Here is a 9152-nt window from a genome sequence, read left to right as displayed (position 1 = left end):
TTGATTGTTTAAATAACTAACTTCAACATTTAAGTTTTTACTGTTTTTAGTTTGAAACTGTAGAAAATAAGTTTTTTCATAATTAAACTCCTAACATAAAAATAAACACTTACGCTTTCTGTATAGCTTGACTGTAGCAATCCTTCACTTCTGAAATCCTTTTCCCATATCCTTTGATTCCATCAAAATATTTTGAATATATGCGTGTATATAGAGAACTTCGTCACGGAAAAGAGCAATGACCCAGCTTGACTCAAGGGCCCTGAGCCACAGTTACTAGGCCAACCCTGTAGCTTGTCTTGGCCTAGAAATTGATGGCAGAGCATAAAACCAACTGAAACAAAGCACAATATTAATTACAAACATATTCATCCCATTCTCTACACATAAGAGAGTGATTCAGAAATACACTGCTGTGGGTCATCTGGACTGTTTATGCCTCCCATTCAATAGAAACAATAAGACAATAAGTCTACCAGGACTCGAACTCCATCACATGGCCAGTAAGAATACTGACTGCGCTACCCCAGCTCCTGAGAATCATACGGAACAAATAAATACACTCTTTGCATAAAATTTAGTTTAACCTGATGGTACATATAGTTACTATTGCGTTTTAAAGGCTTAACTTGAATATCAAGAGTACTTCACATAAATGCTGAAAAACAAAATGATCATTGGAGTCAAAACTATGTGAAGGCTACGAATGACTTACACCCACAGAAATTATGGTTCCATGAAATATAAAATGAGCCAAATGGTGAAGACAGCATGTGCATTTTCATATCCTGACATGTAAGCAGACAGTCTGTGCACTTATTTGCAAAATTTATCTTAAATATATCAGGTAACAAATAATGCCTCGTCAAACTGTATTAATACTGTCTCAGGCTGCGCCATAGCTCAAGCGGTTAGTTGCTGGCTTCCCACTGCAGCAGCCCGGGTTCAATCCCAGGTCTGATCAAGTGGCATTTGTGGTGGACAGTGGTGCTGGGGCAAGTTTTCTCCGAGTACTTTGATTTCCCCTGCCAATATTCATTCCACCAATTGCTTCACAATCACCCTCACCTATCATCTAGGGCTGGTACAATAGGCCACAGTACAAGAGAGTCTTACCCCACTAGCAAAAAAAATATTGTCTCAAATCTTTGCACAATATTATGCAAGCAGAATATCAACTTCATGCTTCAAAGAAGCAAATACTGAGAACACTTACATATTATCCACCTCTCCATTGTATCAAGTGACAGGTATTCACAAGACATTGTGGGTGTCTGTGATGGTTTCAGTAGCTGGCCTGGGTTTCCAGCCAAACTAAGTCTTTGGTCTGATCTGTAAAGAATTAGAAGAAAAAAGATCATTAAAAGCATGTACCATTGCAGTGTGAATTTCAGTATTCTAAATTGCAGACTATGCTAACATCAGTCCAAAATTATGTTTCTATTGCTTACCTCCATTTTTCTGCAGAAAGATTTCTGTTGCCATAAATTGGACACATGGACACAAGTGCTGTAATTAGCAGTTTGGCATGAGGCACAAATTCTTCTGACAGTTTCTTAATGGGTGGATCATAGTCAGTAATCATCTGGCCCAGGCGAGGAATACTTTGATCACTGTAAGAAAGTCATGTATTTATCTGAATAAGCAATTAATATTAAATTAAAATATTCAACCTTCAAGAATATACCACTAAAAATCCCATATCTATAAACATAAACCTAACTCTTTTCCAGAGCAACAAAATTATGGTACTGCTAACAAGAATCACTGATTCACAATACAGCTATTCCTTGTTATGTGATTGATTGATTTCCAGAAATTGTCATGTAAAGCAAAATCACTCAAAGTGAATTAATTTTAACACGGTTATAATAGTGTCACATGTTTGGAATCCAGAAGGGTTACTTCCATGGAAATGCTAGAACAGGCCGTTGCCTAGGAAGTAACAATAGCGATACTGTAATTCTAACAGTGAGCATTGCATAGAGATGAGTTTCCACGGTTATAACAAAGGCTCGTTTGCATAGCAGCATTTCCCCGGTGATAGACAACAGAAGGCATTGTATAGCAACTGCCGAGATATAAAAGCCCAGCTTTGACAAGAGATAGTTAGTTCAACCGCCGAAGAAGTCAGTCTCGGGACAGACGCCAAGAGATACAGATGTACTGGCCGAGATATTGTAAGCAGTCATTGTAATACTGCAAGTGCTAACGACTGTAAAGCGTGTGGTTGTATAAGTGAAGAACAATAAAGGTTCTACTGAATTTGAGACCTACGTGGATTTATTTGTTGCGTGACACAAAAAACATGTAAAAATAGTGATGCATTCCAAAATAGAGAAACATGATTGAAATAAAAAAAATTGCATTACTCATTTCACAATCAATTTATATCATTTAATCAGATGGCTTAGGGGATGATGGTGAGTGTGGAGCATGATCAGGCTGGACTGCCTCTCTTGAGGAGCAAGTGAACTGACAACTTCAGCTGTGTTGAGGAAGTGATGGAGAGAGAGATGATATGCAGCTTTATGACTCTCTCTATAGAGTTCTTTACAACAAGCCATAGCACTCCTCTCTCTGCTGGCAACATTACAATTTATGATGCCAGTAGCAGTGACAGTGTGCTTAAAATATTCAATCACTTGCTTTGCTGAAAGGTGTTTAAGACGCTTCACATCAGAGGATTCATCTTCATCATTTAATATTTTCCCCAGCTCCAGAGGATTTTAGTTGCTGAGTTCCTCTGTGTGGGACTGAATTCCTCTACAGTCCTCATTTGCATCCTCAGATCCACCAGTCCTAGCTATGCCAATGATGGTATGCCTCAAATTGCCAGCCTCCTCTTCTGGATCAAAGCCATGGTCGTTAGTGACATCAGGTCAAATATTTTTCCAAACTCCATTCTTGCAGGACTGTGACTCTTCTTCCCACACACCTCCAATTCTGTCAGTTGCCCTTTTATTATAATGATTCCTCCAGATATTTTTCATATAAAGTTGGTTTTTGCTATCAGTTGTGCCCTTAATCAGCTGGATGAATGTTTTCTGAAGATAATAACTCTTAAAAAAAGCAGTAACACCCAATCCATTGGTTGAATATGGGATTTGGTTACAGGACCATCACATTAATGTTCTCACTGAAATCAGAAATGTGTGGGGGGTCCTGGAGAATTATCCAGGAGAGGAATTTTAAAAAGAGTATGTTCACTCTCTCACAGTAATTCTTCAATACATGAAGAAGTTCACTGGCAAAATAAGATTCAAATAAGTTTGCTGTAATCCAAGCTTTCTTACCAGATTGCCACAAAACAGTCAAAACCCCCACAGGCTAACTAGTGAGTGCTTGAGGGTTTTCTGAATAATGTATATCAGAAGTTATATTTTTATAATCTCCATATGTTTCCACCTAACAGTAGGGTGCAGTGATCCTTGGAAGCTTCAAGTCCTGGGGCCACCTTCTCTTGGACTGACACAAACATTTTGCTCATCCTCCGCTTCTAGAACCTGGTCTCATCCATACTGAACATTAGCTGAGGCAAATATCCATGCCATTCAGCTGTCAGTTGGAGGATTGCTTGAAATTTCTCAGCAGCAACTAAATCAGCTTCTGCAGCTTAATTTGTTAGGTCACCTTAAGGCTGTGGAATCAATTTCACCCTTTAAAAGTGTTCAAGCCACCCAGCAATAGCAGCAAATGATTGCACTTTCAGATCTGGATGAAGTAGCATTCAGGTTCTCAAACAAACTCCTTGCTTTAGCCTGAATGGTCACAGTGGTTAGAGGACTGTCACATTGGTGTTGACACACAATCCACTGAGCCAGCATCCTTTCCAATTCTTCCATAACTCACTCATTACTTTGTGTGAGCTTATTAGCCATCGTTCTCACTGTATTTTTACAGCCTTCCTTAATTTCCTCAGCTTGTTTCCTTATAATTCTTAGAACTGACTCAGGGATTCCTGTGGCACGGGCTATGTCAACCACACATCTGTTATGTTCGTACCTCTTTATCACATCTACTACTTCCTCAGGTGTTTCTTGTCACTCACAGCACTTCCATCACTGCGCCTATGTTTGCTCATGATGGTCAGTTTTAAGTTTATGGGATGCACAAAACTAAGAAGATAAAATGTTGAGATGCAAAATGGTCTACAACAGCAGATATAATGAGATGCCTGACTGTACCTAAGCAACTATGTGCTGCATGTAAGGTGATTGCACAGGTGTGTAACAATATTTACTGCAGATATGAATTCACATTATAGCAAAATAATGTAAAGTGAGAATGTGCATAACAAGTGATACTGTTCCCTTTTTTTAAACTCATGAAGAAACGTCATTATCCAGGTGTAGGTTACCTGGAATATGAATTAAGCATTTCTCCACAAACTGGCCTCTTATATTAGTGTCAGAATGCCAAGGAATTTTGCTACCACTTACAGCTACTAGACTTTGCCTGCATCTAAGTTCTGTTTTAGCATATTGTCATGTGTTAGTGACTGAACTCTTACAACTTGCAACTGCAAGTAATTATGTAATGCTCTCACTAATTCACGCACTTGACTTCTCACTGCAACACGCACTAAGTATTTTCAGTTTGTCTTCACTAGCTGTTAACTGGTAATGGATCCCAACAATATCCTCTGTTTATGTCTTTACCAGCTGGTGACTTCCTCACAACTAACTCACAATGGTGACTAACTTCTAGCCATGACTGTCCATTCACTGGCTATCATTCTCTATCACTGGCTCTCAAGTTAAAGTCAAAGTTATGTTACAATTGACAGTCAGCCAGTCTGTCTTGGTGTCAAACCACATCTGGGTCCAAGACAAAATTTTTGTTACTGTCAGACAGTTGCTGGTTTGTTGAATGACAAAATTAACTCTGTGGAAAATTCATATACAGCATCCGTTTCCAAGTATTCATACTTTAAATACTGTTCTAAATATGTCCTTAGCATGTTGAATACAATTCTGCACTTAAAGCACAAATAAATGATTGGCTGAAACTTGGCATGCTATCATCCTGGACAGAAAAAGAGGCAACACACATCCATCCTGTCAGGGCAGACATTATGTATCAACAAAAACTCTGACACATATTGTGCAAAACCTGTCAACAGTAAGTGGTAACAAGATGGTAATATGCCTTAGTGGTGGTACACAATTTAATAACTATTTCACTGACCAAAAGGAAAAATAACTAATTTGCATAGTTAAGTAAAATACATAAAATTGTAATTTTACCTGTAGTTGTATATGGACATGAAATGTGGTCTCTCATATTAAGGGAAGAACACAGAAGGTGTCTGAGAACAAAAAATTAAGGAGAATATTTGCCACTAGGAGGGTGGAGACATTTCATCACCTGGCATGTCAGTTAGGCTTATGCCAGGAGATGGAGAAAACTGCACTAGGAACTTCATAATTTTTATGTACTTTTCACCAAATATTATCGAAATGCGGAAGATGAGGTGGGCATGGAGGACCCAAGGGAGGAATCAGAAATGTATACAAAATTTTCATCAGAAAACCAGAAGTGAAAAACCTTTTGGAAGACTTGGGTATATATGGGAGGATAATATTAAAACCATCTTAAAGAAAAAGGGTGGAAGAATGTGGACTGGAATCATGTGGCCCAGGAAGAGCATCAGTGGCAGGCTCTTTTGAACATGGTAACAAACCTTAGAGATACATAAAAGGCAGAGAATTTCTTGACCGTCTACCAGATCCAAGATGGATTGTGCTCCATGGAGTTAGGTTATGCAGTGGACCTTTTAAAACAGTGTGAAACATGGTTTCCTCATGGATGCACAAACAAGAGACCTTTAGTATACGTTTGGTATATCCTTCACAGACATGAAAACATTCACTTTTGCCATGAAGTTAAAAATACAAAGTATAAATCACCCCGTCCAATGTGACCGTAAGTCTTTTACTACATAAAAACTTAACACCCTTACATGTTTCGGTCTCTGTGGACCATCCTCAGAGGGCAAACATCACTACAAATAGGAAATCACTATCATATAATTTGTTTACATGCAAAGTACGTACACTTATATGTTACAACACACAGTACACAGAATAGAACATTTCATAAACACAGCAGTTTCCCGGGAATGTAAGTTTTAAAAAAGTGTATAAAATTCCTTGATGCTAATTAAAAGTTTTTTAGATTGTCAATAATTAAAATTCATAAACCATGCAGGCTCGTGTTCGTCCTCCCATCGTCTCTCTTACATGGGGCAGATATTGTGCCACCTGGCACAGCTAAAAACAGCTTGGCTTAAAGCATGTAAGAATCCAATCACCGAACAGATTACAATGAATCTGCTACAACATAATTCATGCTCATGATATCATGATTCAGATGAGCGAGCCTTCATGTCAAGAGCACAGAATCCTGATTATCAAGTAAATATCTGTCAAAGCCGCATTGTAACCACTCTTCTATGGATGTACCAAATCAAACAGCTTGAAAACTGGCATTTTAAAATACATTTACTTTATGTACCAAGTCCATTCAGGGTACACAGAAAAATGAGATCCCATGGTTAAAACACATTCTGATCACACCTTATAACTGATTACTTCTTACTTATGGGAAGAAGTTACTTTAAATGTATACACTTTATAATAGACATTGTCCTCAGCCCATGGACTGTGTACCACACAAGTAAAATTTGGATTGAATTCCATCAAGTGCAAAATGTTTTTTAGTAATAAAACAGAGCCTTTATGTGCGTCAGCTGATGATGGCCATCATCAGAACGTGATCAACACTTCACTGAAGCATATCGCACGAAACAACACCACAATCCATCACACACAAACAGGAATAACACAATACAGATGACCTACTGTGAAGGAACACAACCATCACAGGGACTCACAGCAAAATTCTGATCAACCAAAAAACCTATTAGTTATAACAAAAAATATTTTAAATACTAGTGTTTTAACCCTTACAATACAACACATGAACATAACACACGTGAAGCACTTCCTTTGAAATGTTGGTTGCCTTCTGATGATGGCCATCAATGGCTGAAACTGTTATTTTCACTTCTACATGGATCGAATGATAAGTAAGAATCAGCGTTCAATCTAACCCTGCTTTATTAAGACTCCCCCTTAATATCATATCATTCAGGAAGCTCCATATATATAACTTCCTCAATATCTCCGTTTAAAAACGTGGTAGACATCAAGGTGCTCAATGTTCCAATCATGCTTAGCAGCTAAAGCAAATAACAAATGCATTGATGAGTGTTTCACTATGGGAGCGAAAGTTTCCCTTTGTTTGGATACAACCTTTTGCCACTAAACGTGCTGTGACATGTAATATTTCCTTCAGCATCTCATTTAATTTTGAAGACCCATTTTGACTTCAATACTGGCTTATTTGACGGTCTGTCTACTATTGTCCATGCTTCGTTTGTTTGAAAAGCTTCTAGCTCCTGTTGAATAGCTTCTTTCCATTTAGATTTATCAGAGCTTGGCAGTGCCTCTTCATATGTGACTGGTTCTGACTCCTCATCTTTATGCATGGCTAAGTAGGTAATAAATTGTGGAAATTCTTTCTGTTTCCTGTTCTGAAGTGGATATCTTCTTTCTTCCAAATTTCCTGGTAATTATTCTAAGCCGTTCGGCTCTAATGGAACTTCATTTCCTTTATTTCCTACTTGTGTTTGTTCTTCTTCGGGGTTTTGTTCTTTCAGAATCAGTTTTTCATCTTGTGGATCGAGGTAGAAACTTGACAACTCTGGAAGAATCTCTCTAAGCTGAAATCCTTTCTCACTCTCTTTCTTGTTTATAATTTCTTATTCCAGAAATTCTACATCTCTTGCCTTAACTATTTGAGACAAACTGAGGGGATCTGATAACCGATAAGCTTTACTGTCCTCACTATATCCCACAAAAAAGAAGGGGGGGGGGGCTCTGTAGTTTAGGGGTAATGTTCCCACCTCATGATTCAAGGTATGCGGGTTGAAACCCGGCAGAGGTCGTGAAATTTATAAGGGTGGAAAAAGTCAGGGAACAAGTCCTCCGGGAGGGACTTTAAGCTGTGTCATGTGTCTGGCTGAACGGGGCTAATAACAAGCACCCGTACCGATAGGGAATAGCGACTAATTAGAAATTACAGGGGGACGCAAAATAGATAAAATAAATTGTCGTAGTGAATGGCGAAATCTTAATAATAATAAATATCCCCAAAAAATGTATTTCTTGCTCACAGCATCCAATTTTTGGTGTTTCCCTGATACGTGAGCGATAACTGGACATCCAAAAATGTTTATGTGGAAAAGATCAATCTTTTCTCCTGTCCATATTTCTTCAGGCAATTGGTTCTTTAGTTTCTTGTGAGGTGATCTGTTCAAAATATATATGGTTGTTTGTGCTGCTTCAGCCCAGAATCTTTTCTTTCAGCTGGAATCATACAACATACAGCTTGTTTTTTTCCAGAATACTGCGATTAGCTCATTCGGCAGTTCCATTTTGTTGTGGATTATACGGCACAGAGAATTCCCTTTTAACTCCCATTTGTTTTAACATGTCATTGAATTATTTGCCGCAAAATTCACCACCATTATCAGAATGAACAGCTCTTATAGTCAATCCAGTTTCTGTCTCAACCATTTTCATAAATTCTTTAAAGTTTTCATTTCGTGCATCCTGCTGTGTTACAATACATACAACTTATTTATTGGGCCATCACAACACAACAATCAAAGAACCTCAGGGACAACGCCCAAATACAGTTCACTACATATTTCAGCCACTAGTGGCCATCTTCAGGTGAATACACTTCAACAGACACACCACTGAACTGCAGCACGTAAAGTCAGATACAATATCGTAAATCATTTAAGACAATTAAAATAAGAATATAAAATATAGGTTATTCAAAACCAATAAAAGTCTTATATAAAAACCAAAATTAAAACCTGATTGATGTTTTATAACATCAAATCAGTCGTTGGTTCCATCTCGCATACGCATCCGTAGACAAATAGCAAATTACGATGTTTCATTACAAAATTGTAAGGGAGGCTCAACAATTAATCTGAAAAAATATATAATTCAATTCAATTCAATTCTTTATTATTTATGTGCTGAGCCAACAGCCGTAAGGCCAATTATAGA

The 9152-nt window shown here is 37.9% G+C and overlaps 1 pseudogene; it reads right to left on the bottom strand.

The window, feature by feature from the left end:
* The window catches only part of LOC111869496, a 46404-nt pseudogene that overhangs the window by 16864 nt on the left and 20388 nt on the right, over positions 1 to 9152 (bottom strand).

This window comes from Cryptotermes secundus, unplaced genomic scaffold (assembly GCF_002891405.2).
Source record: "Cryptotermes secundus unplaced genomic scaffold, Csec_1.0 scaffold2355, whole genome shotgun sequence".
Lineage (NCBI taxonomy): Eukaryota > Metazoa > Arthropoda > Insecta > Blattodea > Kalotermitidae > Cryptotermes > Cryptotermes secundus.
This window is presented reverse-complemented; position numbering and strand designations above follow the sequence as displayed.